We start from the raw sequence: 21,331 nt of genomic DNA, 5'->3' as shown, positions 1-21,331 counted from the left end.
GACAGCATAGAGTTGCCAACTACTGCAGATTTTCAAGACAGGTTGATCCAGTCCTGTTTTTACCCCATTGCAAGTGGGAACTTGTAGTTTTACTTTTCTTAAGGAATGCATAGGTAAGTCAGAATTAAGAAATCCCTGCAAGCAATGCAGCAAAACTAGGAATGAATCAACTTATCCTAAAAATATGGAGCCAGTTGACAACCCTATGACAGCAAGACCCTCATGGCCGGATTTTAAATGCCCTGTGCGCGTAAATCTGGCCGGATTTACACACGCAGTGCGCCGGCGCGCCTATTTTGCATAGGCCGCCGGCACGCACAGAGCCCCGGGACGCACGTAAGTCCCGGGGCTTCATAAAAGGGGCGTGTCGGGGGCGTTCCGTGAATGACGCGGCATTTCGGGGGCGGGCCCGGGGGCATGGCACCGGCCCGGGGACGTGGTCGAGGCCTCCGGACCAGCCCCCGGGTCGGGTGATGGCGCGCCAGCAGCCCACTGGCGCGCGCAGATTTACGCCTGCTTTCAGCAGGCGTAAATCTGCCAACAAAGGTAAGGAGGGGGTTTAGATAGGGCCGTGGGGGTAGGTTAGGTAGGGAAAGGGAGGGGAAGGTGGGGGGAGGGCAGAGGGAACAGGCAGCGCGCGCTGGGCTCGGCGCCCGCACGTTGCACAAATGTGCACCCCCTTGCGCACGCCGACCCCGGATTTTATAAGATACGCGCGTATCTTATAAAATCCAGCGTACTATTGTTCGTGCCTGGTGCGCGAACAAAAGTACGCGCTCGCGGAAAATTACAAAATCTACCCCTCAAGGTACAAAGTATGGATATAGTAGCAATGTTGAGTGAAATAAAGACCCCTAAGGTGAAAGATAAGGGGTAAAGCAGCAAGACAGAGTGGCATGGGAGATGTCTGTTTTCCTGTTGAAGCATTTGACACTTGTCAAATTTAGTAGAAGAGAATGATATGTCATCAGCATCACTTTCGTGACATCTAGCTTTTATTACATTCCCTATTTGAAATTGATCTTACTGCTGGGTGGAATTTTGGATTTCTTGTGAAATTTGCTTTCTGATTGAAACTTTTATCACAATCACAACATGACAATGGTCTCTCATCAGTGTGGCTTTCCTGATAATGTGTGATATTTTCTTTATTATGAAAGATTTTCCCATATTCTACAGCTGAGCTCAGACTCTTTCCTTTGCTGATTTTCTGGTGTTGCATTAGTTCTCTCTTCTTGCCTCTGAAGAGATGGTGCCCTATTCTTCAGAGGCAGCCTAGACCAGTTGTGAGCCCAGAATGTGGACATGCCTCCGGTGATCCAAATTGCTCCTCAGGAGGCTCAAAATTGTTTCCTGGGAAAGGTCCTTTTTTTTTAGAATACTACATGTCTCCTCAGGGGCCCCCTGCTTTCTTTCAGGTGCCTCACTGGGATCAGGTACTCACTCCTCAAGAGCCTGCTCTCCCTGCCTCTGTGCCTGTTACCATCTACTTCTGCCTGGTGGAATCATCAACCTTACAGCTACCATCTAGTGATTAATTCTAATTCTCAGTCTGTCTCATCTATAGCTCTGCCGTGCTGGGAAATAGAGATGTGAATCGTGTCCTCGATCGTCTTAACGATCGATTTCGGCTGGGAGGGGGAGGGAATCGTATTGTTGCCGTTTGGGTGTGTAAACTATCGTGAAAAATCGTTAAAATCGTGAGCCGGCACACTAAACCCCCCTAAAACCCACCCCGACCCTTTAAATTAAATCCCCCACCCTCCCGAACCCCCCCCCCCAAATGCTTTAAATTACCTGGGGATCCGGCGGTGGTCCAGAACGGCGGCGGTCCAGAACGGCCCCCTCAATAGAATCGTGTTGTCTTCAGCCGGCGCCATTTTTCAAAATGGCCGCCACAAAATGGCGGCGGCCATAGACAAAAACGATTCGACGGAGGAGGTCGTTCTGGACCCTCGCTGGACTTTTGGCAAGTCTTGTGGGGGTCAGGAGGCCCCCCCAAGCTGGCCAAAAGTTTCCTGGGCGTCTAGCGGGGTTCCGGGAGCGATTTCTCGCCGCAAATCGTTTTCGTACGGAAAATGGCGCCGGCAGGAGATCAACTGCAGGAGGTCGTTCAGCGGGGGTTCCGGACCGCCGCTGAACGACGGACTCCCAGGAAACTTTTGGCCAGCTTGGGGGGGCCTCCTGACCCCCACAAGACTTGCCAAAAGTCCAGCGGGGGTCCGGAACGACCTCCTCCGTCGAATCGTTTTTGTCTATGGCCGCCGCCATTTTGCGGCGGCCATTTTGAAAAATGGCGCCGGCTGAAGACAACACGATTCTATTGAGGGGGCCGTTCCGGACCGCCGCCGTTCTGGACCACCGCCGGATCCCCAGGTAATTTAAAGCATTGGGGGGGGGGTTCGGGAGGGTGGGGGATTTAATTTAAAGGGTCGGGGGTGGGTTTTAGGGGGTTTTAGTGTGCCGGTTTTCCTGCCCTCCCCTTCCCCCGATTTACGATTTTTTAACGATAAATCGGGGGAATTGGTATTGTATCGTGGCCCTAACGATTTTTTGACGATTTAAAATATATCGGACGATATTTTAAATCGTCAAAAAACGATTCACATCCCTACTGGGAAACCTTCACATGGATATCCCTACACCATCTTGGTGAGACGGGTTCCCTCTGCCGATTCCTAGACTGCTACCTCTGGATTACCTCACTACTGTCACCTCTGGTGGTATACATCAGCTGTACAATAAAAGACATAACTCTGTGTTTGTGTATCCTGAGTCTAGCCCAGTACTTGGCTCCCCGTGGGGCTCTTCCCCATGGGTGTGGTCATCTGCCAAAGTACCCCAAGAATCCAAACACCTCAAACCATAACAGATTTTCAGAAGGAGTTTGACAAAGTCCCACATGAGAGGCTTCTAAGAAAACTAAAAAGCCACGGGAGAGGAGGCAATGTCCCTTCGTGGATTACAAACTGGTTAAAAGACAGGAAACAGAGAGTAGGATTAAATGGTCAATTTTCTCAGTGGAAAAGGGTAAACAGTGGAGTGCCTCAGGGATCTATACTTGGACCAGTGCTTTTTAATATATTTATAATTGATTTGGAAAGGAATACGAGTGAAGTTATCAAATTTGCAGATGATACAAAATTATTCAGAGTAGTTAAATCACAAGCGGATTGTGATACATTACAGGAGGACCTTGCAAGACTGGAAGATTGGGCATCCAAATGGCAGATGAAATTTAATGTGGACAAGTGCAAGGTGTTGCATATAGGGAAAAATAACCTATGCAGTAGTTACACGATGTGAGGTTCCATATTAGGAGCTACCACCCAGGAAAAAGATCTAGGCATCATAGTGGATAATACATTGAAATTGTCAGCTCAGTGTGCTGCAGCAGTCAAAAAAGCAAACAGAATGTTAGGAATTATTAGGAAGGGAATGGTTAATAAAACGGAAAATTTCATAATGCCTCTGTATTGCTCCATGGTGAGACCGCACCTTGAATACTGTGTACAATTCTGGTCGCCGCATCTCAAAAAAGATATAGTTGCAATGGAGAAGGTACAGAGAAGGGCAACCAAAATGATAAAGGGGATGGAACAGCTCCCCTATGAAAAAAGACTAAAGAGGTTAGGGCTTTTCAGCTTGGAGAAGAGACAGCTGAGGGGGATATGATATATGTGTTTAAAATCATGAGAGGTCTAGAATGGGTAAATGTGAATCGGTTATTTACTCTTTCAGATAATAAAAAAACTAAGAGGCACTCCATGAAGTTATCATGTGTGACATTTAAAACTAATCGTAGAAAGTTCTTTTTCACTCAATGCACAATTAAACTCTGGAATTTGTTGCCAGAGGATGTGGTTAGTGCAGTTAGTGTAGCTGGGTTTAAAAAAGGATTGGATAAGTTCTTGGAGGAGAAGTTCATTACCTGCTATTAATTAAGCTGACTTAGAAAATAGCCACTGCTATTATTAGTAACAGTAAAATGGGATAGTCTTAGTTTTTGGGTACTTGCCAGGTTCTTATGACCTGGATTGGCCACTGTTGGAGACAGGATGCTGGGCTTGATGGTCCCTTGGTCTGATCCAGTATGGCATTTTCTTACATTCTTATGTTCTTATGAGGGCTCCAGGAGCCCTCATAAGAACTGTCTATCTGCCATCTGGAGCATGGCAGATAGACAGTGTCAGAAAGACTCAAAAGTGGTACATCTGGGGCATGGCTTCTAGGCATTAGCAGCAAGACCCTCAAAATTGTACATTTGGGGGACATGGCAGTGAGGCAAAATGTTAGAAAGACCTCCAAGGTGGTAAATTTGTGGCATGGCAGCTCGGCAAACTGGCAGCTATAATTACCAGTACGACCTTGCCTACACCTGTTGTTTGCTCAGCACAGCCATAGACTTGAATGGGCTATAGATTTGAATGGGAAACAAAAAATTATCATTTCATTTTATTTTCAGGGTCCACAAATGAAACAAAAATGAACTAATTCATTGCATTTTACCCATTCATTTTTTAAAAAATGCACATCAGTACCTACTACTTCAAGGAAGAGAAGATATAAACTCTTGGTAATTTATATCAACATAGATTTGAAAGTGTCTGAGAAACAAAAAAAAAGGTAGGAAAATGTAGCAAAAAATTACTGAAACACTGCACATCATCTTAAACACAATGAGGCAAATATTCAAAGGGGCATATTTAGGGAGTTACTGCTTCATGAGAGAGACAGACAGACAGACAGACTATCTACCAGCCCCTTGTAGTAGCTAGCTATTTATATCTCTATAGGAGGCCTACTTAGTAACTCGAGGTGATGTTTAGGTAGTAGTGTAGGGGTTAGGGCCAGTTTTACATGCAGACGTACGAACAGAACAGTACACTCTTGTGAAGATTTGATGACCTTCGGAGTGAGGAAACTCACACAACGATGAGATTTGTACAATGTTCTCTCAACCTAGCTTGATGGACTCTCTACCTGGGTAGCATCAAGCCAGGTTGAAAGAACATTGCACAAATCTCAGTGGAGTCCATCAAGCTAGGCTGAGAGAACATTGTACAAATCTCAGTGTACTGTTCTGTTTGTATGTCTTTACTCTGCATGCAAAAATGGCCCCAATCCCTATACTACTACCTAAACCTCACCTCAAGTTACTAGGTGAGCCTCCTACAGTAGCATAAATAGCTGCTTACTATGCTGCCACCCCCAGAGGCTCTCTCTCTCTCTCTCCTTCCCCAGCCTAAAAATGCCAAAACAGAATTTGCAAGCAAATTGTGTAATTGCCTCGCACTTTGTGAAGCCAGCCCACTTTTGCAGAAATCTTGTCCCGGACTCTTCCCCAATCCCTCCCCTTTTAAAAATGTGCATTATGTCATGCGTTATGGTGCTTACTGCATGCATTAAGGCATTTTACGCATGCAAAAACGCCTTTAACACGTGCATTAATGCCATAATGCATTTTGAAGAATGATGCAGTTAGCTAGATAATTCACAAGCTATCAAGCTTAATGCCAAGTTTTCAATATCCTCCTTATTTATCCGATTAAGTTTCATCTGGATATGTTATTAATGCCAGCAATAATGCCATAATGCATGCGATAGTTATCACAGTGCATAGCGCAAATGCAAATTTGGAAAATGTATTCAAAGGGGTTGGATTAGGGAAGGGTTTGAGAGGCCTTAATGAAAATGAGGGACATTATTGCACGCTGGAAACAACTTCACCTTTTTTGCAGGTGTTAAACTGTGTGATATGCCTGAAACAACTGTAATGGGATTAGCAAAATTTATTGCAAATTGTGTTTCAGGCATGAGAGAGAGAGAGAATGAGCAAGAGCCTCTCTGGTGGCACACATAGCAGTCAACTATATATATCACTATAGGAGGGCTAGCTAGTAGCTCGGGGTGAGGTTTGGTGGTGGTTTAGGGTTTGGGGGCAAGTTTTACATGCAGAGCGAGACATACGAACAGCTAGGGCGAGAGGACATTGTAGAAATCTCATCTTTGTGTTACTTTCCTCACTGCAAATGGTGTCAAATCTTCACTGAGGTTTGGGGTAAATCTGATATTAGGAGTTAACTGAATAAGTTTATCAGATAACTCTAGCAGTGCCTTGGTGCAGGTCTAAAGTTATCCAGGAATAATTTTAGTCATAACTAGCTATATTCTAAAGAATAGAGCTGGTTAACTGGTGATGGCCTTCCAAAACAAAAATAATTGTGGACTGCAGCCCTAAAGGCCCAAAATCCAGGCTCCAAGTCAATGTAACAAAAATATGATTGAGCTACTGGGCTGAGATGTAATGGCATCAGAGACATCTGCTCTTAAATTTGTTTCTTTTCTTAGTTTGCTAAGCAATATGCTTTCAAAACATACTGAAAAGATCAGTCTCTTTCCCTCCACGTTTCAGACCTCCTCATCTGTTCAGCAGAGGATTGATTCCTTCGTTACTCATGGACCTCTTCAGGGCTCTTTGGTTCCTGATGGTCTCTCCAAAGGAGGAGGTTGAGATTCACCTGGGGAGGAGATCTCAATGAGCCATTTGGATTGAAGTCTCTTGCCATTAACTAGAGGGGCCTTGAATCATCCTGCTGTGCCGGTGTCTACTGATGATGTCAGCACCTGTGCATCTATGGGGGGAGGAAGCCTCCAAATCTTCCAGACAAAAAAGGAGTGTCTACAGGAGATTCAGTGTTTCATCTGTCTTGGATGCTCGGACTGAGCTGGACTCAATAGGAATGATGGCAGAGCCTTCCTGTGGTGATGGAGAGGATAAGATTCAAGAGGTTGCTCTGCTTTTGGAATCATCTTCCCTTGGTGAATCCTAATCTCTATATGACAACCTGTGGTTACTCTAGATTCCTTGTGGCTTGCACAGGCTAAATTAGATAATTCTTTAACTAAATGCTCTTCTCCGATCAACTCATTAGCTTCCAAAGTACAGTGTTGTGTTTCAGGCATTGTGGACCCTTGGTCACAATGGAGATGACTCCACCCACGGGGAGGAGCCCCGTAGGGAACCACTGCGATAGGCTGACACAGATAGCAGACGCAGAATGGATAGAATCTTTATTGTACTGCTATAAACAGATGGTGAAGCAGGAAGGTAAGGCACTGATCCACAAAGTGCCAATACGTTCAACAGGCTCAGAAGTATAGTCTCACCCAGATGTTCACGATAGGCAGGAGCCCGCAGTGCGGGTAACGCCGCGGCTGGTGGGTGGAGTTGGAGCGCCGGATCGTAGAGGTGCTCACAGAGAGAAGGCGTCTTCCTGATGGTAGAATGGTGGGACCAAAGGTCCGTGGTGCAGGAAGTGATAGGCCCTCGAGGAATGAGTACCCAATGGTACAATATCTTGAAAATGAATAGAAAGAAAAGACCCCTGAGGAGCAGTTGTCTTGATTAGTGAGGACCCCGAAGGGAAGTTGGAAGTGAGAGACCCCCGAGGAGCAGGTGTCTAGAGCTTCTGCTGGAGCGAGGCCCTTGGCGTGAAAGTGGTGTCTAAGCGTACAGGTTAGAGCAGACAGAGTAGCGAAGCGAATTCTTTGCTATCTCATAGTGGTAGCGGAAGTGGAGGCTAGATATACCCAGAGGTACTGATGTCATGCGGTGGGGCCGCCCCCGAGGTTCCCGCCATGACGTGTATTTGAGCATCGGAGATTTGCGCGCTCGCGCCCTAGGAGGCCACAGGAGTGAGCATGGCGGATGGGGACGCCCATGCTGGTCTGGAAATGCCGAGGCCCTCGGCACTGGAGACAGCCATCTTTTCCAAAGAGAATGAAAGGGGAGAAAAAGAGGTAAGGCAGAGCGGTTGCAGCCGTCTGCAACCGACGGATGCAACATACAGATGCTGGCTCTTGATCAAGAAGCTTCTTATCAGAAGCAGAGGGGAAAAGTTGGACCACTGGAGTAGAAGCTTAAGGATATCAAAGGGGTCGATGCTGTTATTATACAGGATAAGGAAGAAATTCATCAAAGATGGAATTTGTTGAAAATCATATCAGACATTTGAATCTATGGCTGTTGAATTTCCCTTATGTTCCTGGTACTTTGCCTTGTGAGACCTTTAAGAAATATTTGACAGTGTTATAAGGACTATCAGAAGATACTCTTCTACCGGTGAATAAGATTATTCTCCTTCCAGTAGTCCAGAGTGGAAAAAAGTGAAGGGGATATAAGAGATGAAGCTCAATCATCAGTTGATATTATGGATTTAACAGCTTTTTTTTAGAAATCTGTGTAGAAATACATACAAGGAGTACAATGGTTTTTGCACAAGATTTAAATATGATTATGTGTTTATACTTCTGTAAGATAAATGCACTGTTTTTGGGACATAGAATATGGATATATGCCAATTTGGCAAGATTTACTTTGCAACATAGAAAGTATTTTCTAGGAATGGACAGGAAATCTGCACATTAGGTGCATCTTTCATGTTTTATTACCCTTGAAAATGAGTGATTAAATATAGGGGATCTAAATATCTTTTCTTTGCGCCAGACAAGGATAGTGTTACCTAATTCATTTTATGTATTTTAGGTCAAGCCACACCTAGATTCCAGTTTCTTTGTAACCATTTTTTACAGAAACTTAGGTGATTCCAGAGATAACTACACATGCAAAAAAGAAACGCATATCGGAAACCATCAAATCCTAGAATGTCATCATATTAAACTCACACATTTAGAGGGGGCAGAATCATAAACATACAAGATCCTAAAAACAAACAAAGTACTTTAATTTTTACTTTCTTATTTTGAAAATTAATAAAATATAATAGGGATGACCAACTCCAGTCCTCAAGAACATGTCAAGTTTTCAGGATATAGCACAATGAATATGAATGAGATAACGCTGCATACAATGGAGGCAGTGCATGCAAATCTATCTCATGCATATTCATTGTGGATATCCTGAAAACCAGGCCTGTTTATGGCCCTCAAGATTCGGAGTTGGCCACTTAGCTAGCTATATTCTTTTGAATATATCTAGTTAAGACTTAAGTTATCCAGCTACCTTTAGCTGGATAACTTTATTCAAGGATATTCAGTGGGAAGTTTATCTCATTGAATATCCTAGATAATTTATCTGCTAACATTAGCTGGATAAGTTATCCATGTTTTGGTGTTTTTTGAATATTGGACTTGTTTAGTTTTCAGCTATAATGCTGAGTAAATCTGAACACTGCCACAAGTATGGAGGAGCTCACACTGAGCCACAGTAGCCCTCAGCCCCATCTCATGATACATTAATCCATTAACGCTTTCAATGCTTACATCTTATTTTTAGGACTGTACAGAAAGAATCTTTGTTGCAGTCACCTGATGACAACAGACTAACAATCAGTGGCAGAGCTGCAAAAAAGAATGGGTGTAATTACTAACATCACTACTTGCACATTAGCAGATCAGTGTTCATGAACAGCTTTAGGACAGCGAAGACGTAACAAGCTCTATAGAAGTACTTGCATGGTACATATAGGTAAAGGTTTAAAACTCCAGTTTTAGGACCATTGTTTCCCTACTTGGCAAGAAATGTTTATTGAAATTGGGTACGCACAAAACTGGCAGATAAACCTCTCAGCAAAAAGTGGTCTCAATTGAGATCATGAACCTGTCACTTCCAGGAGTATTGCTTTCCTTTTCTCATTCCTTTAATTCATATTTTACGTTTCTCGAGTTTTACTAAGTAAAGTGCTTTAGATCAGAATTACTGAAGGGTTCATCTTATTATTTTCCTCGAAATTATGTAGTGTCGTTGCCTAAGAAGAAATTCTTTATAACATTATGGTCCATTGTAATATAATTATACATTGTTCTTTTAAGACAAAGAAGATGAATATCTGCTTGCATTGCTATCTTTCTCCATTTTCTTGGTAAAACACCATTCAATTCATCATTAAGATGAACAACTATTTTCCCAAAAAGAATTACAGGACTTTTGTCAAACTTCTTTAAAGGGCTGTGTAGTGGGGGTGCAAAGCTGAGTGGTTGTTTTCTTTCAGGGAGGAGAGTTGGGTGGGGTCCAGGACTTTTTATTTTATTATTTTTTTGCAATCTGGGGGGGGGCATCACTGTCACTTGAGGGTTGGGGGGTTATTGGAATCGGGGCCAGGGCCACATTTGATTTTTGTGCTTTGGGGAGGTGAAAGGGGGGCCAGGGCTTTTTATATTTTGGGGGAGTCAGGTACGCCTAAACTGGCTGCACTGGTGATGCCCACTCAACCTCCCCATGTAGCCATGACCTTTTTGGGGAGGCCAGCGGCCCTTTAAGGCAATGATGGTGTCTTGAGGATGCAGCCACCATCTCACAAAGATGAGATTTCTACAATGTTCTCTCAAGCTAGGGTGAGAGAACATTGTACAAATCTCATCTTTGTTAGACTTTCCTCACTCCAAATGACGTCAGATCTTCACTGAGGTGTACTGTGCTGTTTATACATCTCATTCTGCACGTAAAACTGGCTCCAAAACCTTAAACCACTACGAAAACCTCACCTTGAGTTACTAGCTGGCCCTCCTGTAGTGATATAAATAGTTGAATAACGTGAATACTGTGAAGGCCTTATAAAGGTTCTCTCTCTCTCTCTGTCTCTCTCTCTCTCAGCACTCTGCAAGTAGCAAAGAACAAGTATCACAGGGTGCAAAACATTTAGGGGTAGATTTTTAAAAAAAGCGCGTTCGCGTACTTTTGTTTGCGCAGCAGGCGCAAACAAAAGTACGCTGGATTTTATAAGATACGCACGTAGCCGCGCATATCTTCTAAAATCCTGGATTGGCGCGCGCAAGGCTGCCTCCGTTCCCTTCCCTCACCTTCCCCCCCCTTCCCCTACCTAACCACCCCCCCCGGCCCTATCTAAACCCTCCCCCTTACCTTTATCCACGGATTCACGCCTCCCAGAGGGAGACGTAAATCCACGCGCGCCAGCGGGCTGCTGGCGCGCCAAGACCCGACCCAGGGGTGGTTCCGGAGGGCGCGGCCACGCCCCCGGAACGCCCCGGGCCGGCGCCATGCCCCTGGTCCCGCCCCCAAAACGCCCCACCCCGCCCCCAAAATGCTGCGCCGTTCGGCCCCCGACACGCCCCCGACACGCCCCCTTCCAAAAACCCCGGGACCTACGCACGTCCCGGGGTTCTGCGCGCGCCGGCGGCCTATGGAAAATAGGCACGCCGGCGCGCAAGGCCCTGCTCGCGTAAATCCGCCCGGATTTACGCGAGCAGGGCTTTTAAAATCCGCCCGTTACTGCACCATGTGGTAAACTACCTGGCTGGTGTTATCCATGTGAAATCATAGCATTTTGATGAATCTAGGGGAGAGAGAGAAGCCAGGTAGAGAGTGCCTTACACAAATCAACTCCTCATGTACCTTTCATCAATTCAAATAGAAGAAATCTTCAGTAATCTGCTTTTCGCACCACCAACTCTATGTAAACCCCCCCCCCCTCCCAAAACAGAGTGCCCTCTCACAGTGACATATTGTTCTCTACAGAGGCTCTCTCTCTCCAGCATGTGTGATAAATCTAGGCTAAGTTAGACCTACTCTAACACTACGGCTAACACTCCTAGCTGGTTATCTTTTGAATATCTGCCTTTAATATTTCTCTGTCTTCCTCATAAAACTGACAATTCTTTTTTCTTAACTTACTTTGTGCAGTGTACATTTTATTGCAATGTCTTATGCAAGCAGCTACAATCAAAGATGAACAAGGGAGAAATTCTGGCAGTCCAGCTTCAACATTTTCCTCATCTTAAAATGCAATTGTGGCACCAAAGAACTGCGGAGTCTGCAAAGGAGGGTTATGCTACATACATGCAAACATAGATTTCAACAGACATGTTGCATGGTATGAATACACATGGCCAAAAAATTTTGTTTTGCTTCATTTCTTTTGTTTACCGGCCATTTTTGGCAGGTTTTAGTTTTCCATTCAATTTTGTTTTTATTCATTTTAGAAAATAGTGTATAGTATTTTGTGAAATGAATAAAAAAAATGCTGAGGGGTTCGTGGCCATTTTTTGTTTTGGATTTAACAAAAGTAAAAGAAAAGGGCCATTTTTGGTTTGGATTACCATTTGTTTTAAAACAAATGCACATCCCCACTGCATACCATTTAAATGCTAAATTAAGGACTAGCTAAGATCTGGCCCTCTGGTGGATAAAAGCTGTTACAATTCTTCTGGAAGTACTTTGAACTGAGAAGAGGATTTTTTTTTCAGATAAGGTTTGTGAATATGCACTGGAACACCATTAAACTCAGGAAGGATAACTTTAAAAGGCCTGCGCATGAGCCCATATACGAGTGTATATGACCATATGAGGGTCCACCCCAGTATTTTATAACCCACACATATCATATACGTGTGGGTTATAAAATACGTGGAAGTCTTCCCTGCAACATCCACATGTATGTAAAAATTACACATGAATAGATATTCAAGTTAGCGGGTTTCATCTTAAAAATGCTACTTATCCGGCTAAGGGGGTCATTTATCAAAGTGCTATATGGCGTTTTCGCATGCTTTAAGGTGTTTTCACATGAAAAAAAAACCACCTTTAACGCATGCATATATTTACACGTGAACCCTATTTACGCGAATATATTGAGGTTTATAAAATAGCATATGCGTGAATACATGCTATTTACATATATATATATATATATATATATGCTAATTTTTATGCATGTTACATTTTGAAAATTCACACTTAAGCATCTCATTCCAAATCATTTTGTCATAGCACTGAATTCTGGACCAACCTTTGATGTAAGCATCTGCTACATTCAATAGAAAAAGTGCACAAAAATACGAGTGTAGTTTGTTAGACCAACCTTTTGTAATAGCATCCATTTGCATATTTGGCTCATGCAATTTTTCAGCCTAAGCATTGTGAAGTGAATTTTCAAAAGCATAAGCACGCTAGGGATGTTCATCTGGAAAGTATTTGTTGGATTTGGGATACAAATTTGTCGGGGCCCAGATACGTTGCATTCAGTCAATGGGGGGAAAAGCCTGATCCATTAATACATTGAATTCGGCATTCGTTCCCTTTAAATTTAATTAACTACAACCCACCACCCTCCTGATCCCCCAAGACTTGCCTAAAGTCCCTGGTGGTCCAGTGGGGGTCCTGGATAATCTCCTGCACTCGCACCGTCGGCTGCAGGTATTCAAAATGGCGCTGATAGCCTTTGACCTTACTATGTCACAGGGGCTACCGGTGCTATTGGTCGGCCCCTGTCACATGGTAGGAGCAATGGACCGCTGGCGCCATATGACAGGGGCCGACCAATAGCACCGGTAGCCCCTGTGACATAGTAAGGGCAAAGGCTATTGGCGCCATTTTGAATACTGGCAGCCGATGGCCAGAGTGCAGGAGATCATTCCAGGACCCACATTGGACCACCAGGGACTTTTGGCAAGTCTTAGGGGGGTCAGGAGGGTGGGAGGTTTATTCATTCAGGATTCGTTTCATTCGTTTCATATGTTTCGCGAACCCACGAATGCAACGAATAGAGACCTATACGTTGCGGATTGTGCATTTGTTCACAACGAATGCACATCCCTAAAGCACGAGTAAAATTCCATTTTACATGCATATAGAGGACTTTTGATACTATCTCCCTGGAGTTGTACATGCATGCCCAGTTGTAAAAGTAGCTAGCAATGTCATATATACTTGAAAAAGGCATTCCTGAAAGGTGGAGTTAGAACAGGGAAACCATTTTATAAAAATCTAAAGTACGCACGTAATGGAAGCATGAACAATTATACCTGCTTCCATGCAGTTATAAATGTGCATGTGTTTGACAGCTAATCTTCAAAGCATATATGTGTATGTAGGTACTGTTATATTTACCAAGTGCTGATTACAAAGCCAGAATACCCTGGGGATGCCAAAAAATGTGTTAATGCAAGTATTACCATAAATAGTTGATTTCTGAATTACAATTAGAGAAACCTTATTATGGGTTAGAGGTTCATTCAGCAGGAGCTTGGATGCTCAAACTTGTGATTTAGGCATATAAATCACATAATTATGCATTTCCAAATTTCCTCCCGTGTGCTAAATCTCCATCGCCCAAAGACTTGCACAAAGCAATTTTTCAACCTTTTCCTGTGGACTATAACATAATGTAACTGCTTTACCTGCAAGAAGAGAACCACCTTTTTCTGACTGCCTTAAATTTGGTATCTTTGTGGCTTACCACAAGAAGGTGAGAAATTCCCACTAAGTAGCTATAGCCTATTAAGCTGTATGGTGAAAAAATTAATTCTCCTCAACCACAACAGCAATCAGCACTTTTTGAAACAGTAAATTACATGATCATACCCACCAATTGGTTTTTCCTCATAAATTTGCCTGTTTTACTGTGCAGTTATTTAATATTACAGCCATGTCGCCACTGATAAAATGTTCCAGAATTTCAGCATTCTTTAAGAAGAGCTGTTCCCTCTCGTGGGGCAAAATTTAACTTTTTTTTTTTTCCTTTGGACTTTTGCTAAATTTTCCCATGAAAACACATTTTGAAAAAGCTAGTAAAATGCTTTTCTTTATAGTTGGGGGATGCCCCTAGTTTTGTTTTTATAAACATTTCTAAACATAATATAAATGCTGTATCTTAGAGTAAGAGATATAAAGGCCGAGTTACTAAAAGCCTCAACTTAGGAGTCTATTACTAAAACGCATTAGAAAGTCTGTTATATTTATTTTCCCAATTTGTAGCCCACATAATCCCACAGTACTTGGCACATAACAGTTTATATGCATAAATCAATAAACATATAAAATACAAACAACACTAAAACCAATAATTAAAATAGAAAAAAAGATAAATAAAGTTTTCATTCCTAGATCTTAACAATCAGGGTCAAAGGAATTCTCTAATATCTCCTCCTTCCAAATGCTAGCTTAAAATAAAACACTTTCTCCTGCTTCCTGAAAGTGGTGTAACACTACATATTATGAATTTCTTCTGGAAGTTTGTTCCATAATGGTGGTTCTGCTACCTAAAATATTCTTTCCCTAGTTTTGAGTTGTGCTTGCCATATAGAAGGTATAACTCGTAAACTACATCCATTTGATTTGAATGTTCACTGAGGTTTATAAATTTTGAGTAGGGAATTCACATGTAGTGAAGTATCTTCACTTAATTCTCAATGTATCAGAGTTATAATATTCAGCTGAACCCTCGTGTGAATGGGGAGCCAGTGCAGTGTGAGTAAAATTGATCATAAAACCTACTTCCTGTTAGCAATCTTGCAGCCGCATTTTGAACGGCTTATAAGCAGTTTAACATACATGAAGGCATTCCTACACATAGTGCATTACAATAGTCTATTTTCGAAATTATAAGTGATTGTATTATTATGTGAAAATCCTAGGCCCCGCAGTACTCTTAATTTAGTAAATGCTTGTGTTGCTACATTTCTTATCTGTTCTTTTAAAGGAAGGTCAGGTTCAAGCTGTACCCCCAAATTCCTAATTACTGGTGTCATTTTTATTGTCCGCTCTTCAAACTGGAAATTGGCAGGAAAATCATCTGAGGAAAATCTACCTAATACTAGTATTCATGTTATTGACGTTGAGAGTTAACATTAGCATTCATCCATTGATGGATAGTGCATAAACAATATTTAACAGAGTCAAGAGCACTGGTGACTGATGTTGATACTGGTACAAAAAACTTGAATATCTTCTGCGTAAAGTCTAAAGCCCATTCCCAAATTGGCAAGTAGGCAACATTCTGGACAGGAATAAAAAGGAGAGCTGAAAGATCAATCCTTGTGGGACTCCTTTTGTTGCCAGACACCACACAGAAGTCCAATTGTTAACTTGATATGCCCTTCTGGATAAAAATGATGTAAGCCACTGAAAAATATGGCAGAGATACCTATGTTCTTAAAATGGGTTAATAACAACTGATGATTTATGAATATCAAAGGGGGCCAAGGGAAATAAATAAATAGGTTGCAGATCCATTTCCCTGTTTAAGGGAACCAAAACTTTCTTGCAAAAATGATACAACTTGGAAAATAGAATATTGTGCCCTATTTAATTAACCAGGATCAGACTGGATTCATCAATGGGAGAATTTCTACTCATAATACTAGGAGACTTTTAATTTGACCATTTCTCTTGATGCTGATAAAGCCTTTCACAGACGTGATAGAACTTCTATGTTTGAGACTTCGAGAAAATGTTAGTCTCCCCACAGACTCACTAGCTTGAAGTGAATCTACAATAATCCTATGGCACAACATTCTCACCAATGGGACGGTACCAGCCTCATTTTACATTCTGAGGATGGACACATCAGGGATGCCCTCTTTCTCCTATACTCTTTGATCTCCTGATTAAGTCTACAGCACAGGAGATTAGGAATACTTCTGATATTTTCGGTTTCACTTACAACTGTATATCTCAAAATATGTCATTATATGACAATAATATACTCGTCTTTTTTTCTGACAAATTCACGTTTCCTCCCTTCCCCCCTCTATTAATTTGCTAAAATGACTATAATGCTCTTTCAGTTTATACAGCTTAACTATTCCAAATTGCCACTGTTTTAGTTAGGTCCTAAAATTAAAATACCATAGTGCTTATGGGGATTTAGGATCATTCAGTGGTTTGAGGATGTACTGTAATAATTAAAGTAGTTCATAGACATCAAGATCTGTTTAAAGTTAACTATACCCCAATTATTCAAATAATTAATTAAGATTTGTTGGATTGGTCTAATTTATAATTGTCATGGGTCAGCAGGATCAGTCTCCTGACAATTAGCATTCTTCCACATCTGCTATATTTTACTTTTACATATTCTATGACATATTACAGTAAAGGTTTTCTCAGGTCTCCACAGCCTATTTACTAGTTACATTTGGCATTACGAGCTTCCAAACTTCGTGGGGGTCAATGCAATAAATGAGCACCTCTCCTGCACGATTCAATATTTAAATGAGGGGGCGCGCTGCCAAGGAGATGCTAGGGACAAATGTGCACCCCTAGCGCCTCCTTGGCAGCGGGTGCCCAGGAAAGGTGGCTGTCAGCGGGTTAGGAAAATGGACGCTCATTAATTGAGCGTCCCTGACCAGCGGCACACTTTTTTAAAACCTTATTTTTAAATCTTTTGGTTCCTCCGACTTAATATCGCCATGATATTAAGTCGGAGGATGTACAGAAAAGCAGTATTTTCTGCTTTTCTGTATACTTTTTGGGGCTTCTCAGAAATGAATGCCTGCTCTGGGCAGGCATTAGTTTCTGAGCATAAAAATGTGCGGGTCGAGAGAACATTTTTTTTTTAGATCTGGGGAGAATAACTAATAGCTCATCAACATGCATTTACATGTGATGAATGCTATTAGTTTTGCGGGGGGTTGGACACACGTTTTGGATGCACTAATCCCCTTATAACATAAGGGACTGTGGACGCGCATCCAAATCACACGTCCTACCATGGGTTAAACAGTGCGCTCAGCTGAGCGCACTATTTTGCATCAGCCCCATTATGTCTTCCTAAATACTGTGATGGGATGGCTTTTCCAAGATGGCAGTACTGGGCTATAAGACTATTAGGGCCTGACTGGGGCTTTCTCTTCCTCTTCATGATTATTTCTAGACAATTTTTAGGTTGGGAACTTCAAATTAGATAATGTTTAGACATTAGACCCCCCTCTCTTTTCATAAAGTTTGCTAGATATGTAGAAGCAATCCTATATTTGCACAGACTTTGAAGATCTGGGGAGCAGTGCAAAAATTCCTAATGTGACATGGACATTAGCTGCCTGCCCTTCTATCAATGGTTAAAAGGTAACTTATTTTGTTGCTGGTAGAAATGAAATCGAAATTCAAAATTTCACCAATAATTCATAGATCCATCACTCTGAAGGAAATAAACAAATATGACCATCATATAAAAAATGGTAATGTCTACTTATTTATTAGTAGAAAAAGTGGTCTTTTCCAGACCTCATCTTAAGTTATAATCATTGGTCATACCACTGGATGGATTCTCCTTTCAAATGTTTCTTTGTTTAAATCGCTAACAGACTTTCACACTAGCACTTACAAGGACCAAGCTGGTTCATGTATAGTTGACATCTCTGCGAGTGAAACACGTCTGTGAAAGGATAAATAAGGCAGTCACAATATTGCTCTAGTAAGTGTTTTTATTTCCCTCACTTTAATTGTTTGTGGTGTCTGTTCATAGACCAGTGCAAAGACTGACATTGTGTATTTTGCCCTTGATGCAGAGAAACTGAAACAGTGCTGGCAGTGTCGGGCAGCTCTCCTTTAAGTACAAGAGGAGTTTTAAGCTAAGTTCTCACACTTTCTATTCTTAAAAGATTACATATAAAAAATTCTTTAAAAAAAATCACAATTTTATGATCAATGATTATGACATAAGACAAGGTCTGAAAAAGACCACTTTTTCTACTAATAAGTAGACATTACCGTTTTTTATATGATGGTCATATTTGTTTATTTCCTTCATAATTATGGGTCTGTGAAGTATTGGTGAATTTTGAATTTCACTATTATTTTGTTGCTGGCCAATATAATGGGTGGGTTTTTATAACAAGAAGGATGTGGATCACTTGATTCCTGTTATGACTGGACAAGGTGGTCAGGGTATATTGCAGCAGCGTTAAAGAAAGATGTTGCACCCATCATTTCATGTGACATCACAACTCAGAAAATAATTATTCCCCCCGTGTGAAAGATTTTTTCGGGAACTAAATGTTATTTTGAGAAATGCAAGGTCAGTTCTGGGAAAGATTCATAGAAATATTCAATGTGATGAAAAACTTGATTTACTGTGTATCACTGAAACATGGTCAGAGGGATTCAATGTGTTTGTAGTGGGTCAACTATGTAAATCTTCATATGATAGATTCTTTCAAATTTGAGCTAAAAAAAAAGGGGGGAGAAGGGAGGATGGCTGATTGGGGCAAAGGTGTCTTTTGCCATGTTTAAGAAAACACTAGAGGTGGACTTTCAGTCTGAAATGCTATTTTTTAATATCTACATCATGGGCGGTTTGTTTAATATATAGTCCTCCGGATTTTGCTATAACAAATACTGCTAAAATTGTTGAGTCACTATTCATGCTTAAAGTTGATCCATATAATTGCTTTGTTTGAGGGGACTTTAAATTTATGTATTGATGAGGTTTCTATGTTAAAGGGTTGTGAAGATTTTCTGATAGCAAGGGCTTTGCTTGGATGGGAACAACTTGTTCATTGTCCAACACACAAATCTGGCCATACATTTAAAAATAATATGAATTTCATTTATGTATGCACTGAGGCCTTATGGTTGGATTATTATTTGATCAGAATGAATACTAAAATACCAGGTGAAGGAAGAGAAGGTCCTTTTAAGGATTAGTGTTTTTATAAACATGACCATATTGACTGAGATATTAAAGGCTTATTGGGTTCGAAATGTAAGGAAGAAGCAGTTAATGATATTGAGGGTGCTATTGCTTTATGGCACAATTCTTTGCAAACAGCTTTGGACAGATAGTGTGACTCCAGTGACAAGGGGAGTTAGCTGGAACAGTAAAGGAATCCTTTGGAATTGCACTAAAATAAGAGAGCAAAGGAGAGTTGTAAGAAGAATGAAGTATCGCTGGTGATAAACAAAATTTTCAGTGGAAGAGGAGGCCGATAGGGCTGAATAATGAAAGTATAAATCATTCCTTGATGTCGCAAAAAAGAAATTATATTGCTAGACAAAGTCAAGAATCTGTTAATCAATCCAGGAATTATTTTATGCTTTAAAAAAAACCAAAACACAGACTTTGCAACCTACACCCCAAAATTGTGATTATAATGAGAAGCATTGTGCTGTTTTCTAGATGTTTTCAGGAAAAAAACTGCTAACATTGTTACTCTGGCTTTCAGAGTAATTTACCTAGTTTGCCACTGGCTGAAGTGCCAATATTATGGGAAAACTTTGAGCGGATTATTGCTGCAATGAAAATTACATATTGTCCAGCAAATCAATGTTCTATTGCCTATATGAAGATTCAGCATGATGATATCTGTGGTTTGGTTAGCAAGCTTATTAATCTTTCCTTGCAGGTAGGTTATATATCTACGCAATTGAAACTGGCATCAATAAAGCCTACAGTAAAGAAAGCCAGCCTTGATCCTAATGATTATAAAAGTTATTGTCCTATTTCTTCACTGCTATTTTTGGCTAAGGTAGTGGAAAGCTGTGTGCTGAAGAAGTTGAGTGGGTTTTTAAATGAGAAAAATATATTGGATGGGTATCAATTCGATTGTAGATCAACATATAGTACAGAGACTTGTTATTATCCAGCTACTATTTCTCCCTTGAGGGTTTGGATGCTGATAAGAAATTTGTATTAGTTATGCTTGGTATTTCTTCTGCGTTTGATACGCATATTTAGGGGGTGCTAAGCTTCTTTATTTTTAAGGCATTTCAGGTACAGGAATGTAGGTGGAGAAGGGAAAACAGAGAAACAGAGCTGGTTATGTTTTAGAACTCAGCAGTGTACGGGAAATGAATGTGTGATGTTACCCCTTTATGTTTTAATCTGTTTTGTGTGTAAGGAACCTTGGTTTCCTTACCAAAAGGAGGGAACCAACATTCTGCGGAGGTACAGAGAGTGTAGTAAAGCTGAGATTTGGGTGTTGCTTCCCCATGCGGGAAAAATAGTTGGTATGCTCAAAGCCTTTATAAATCCCCTGCCACCGTCTCAGAACGTGGATTTTAGGATGGATTTTTATTGGCTGAGTTAACTTTCAAAGGGCAGCATATCCTATGTTGTTCCCAGTTTATTAATTTTCTGGGTTAGGGTTCTTGAATCAGAGACTGGGAAAAGTAAGGAGACAGAGTTCCTATGCCCTTTAGTTTTGCCCATGCTTTTGGTAACTAGTTGCCGGGGGAAGAAGTTCATTTTTCCACCCTCCCAGCCTCTAGTTCTTTTAAGTGATATTTTGGGGGGTTTCTATGTTACTGAGTACCCCAGGGGCTCAGATGCTGCTAGTTTGAGAACAAATGCCTTTCTTTTTGAAAGGGCAGAGAGGAGAAGAGGTGTCATCAAGGAAGAATGGACTCGTATCTATTTCCAGGGAGAAGAAGTTGAGGTATGGTGTGAGAATTCTGTATATACTCAGGGATAATTATTTATTATGTTTCAATTGTGAAGATTAAATTCTACAATTTTCAATTTGAGTTGTAAAAATTATCGATTCACTTTTACAACCTATCAGTATAATTGAGGTGGAACCCACTCGGTCTCCAGCATGATTATTGCTGTGATGTTGGGACATCATTAGTGCT

This window comes from Rhinatrema bivittatum, chromosome 1, assembly GCF_901001135.1.
Source record: "Rhinatrema bivittatum chromosome 1, aRhiBiv1.1, whole genome shotgun sequence".
NCBI lineage: Eukaryota > Metazoa > Chordata > Amphibia > Gymnophiona > Rhinatrematidae > Rhinatrema > Rhinatrema bivittatum.
The sequence above is the reverse complement of the archived record's forward strand: the minus strand, read 5'-3'. Positions refer to the sequence as shown.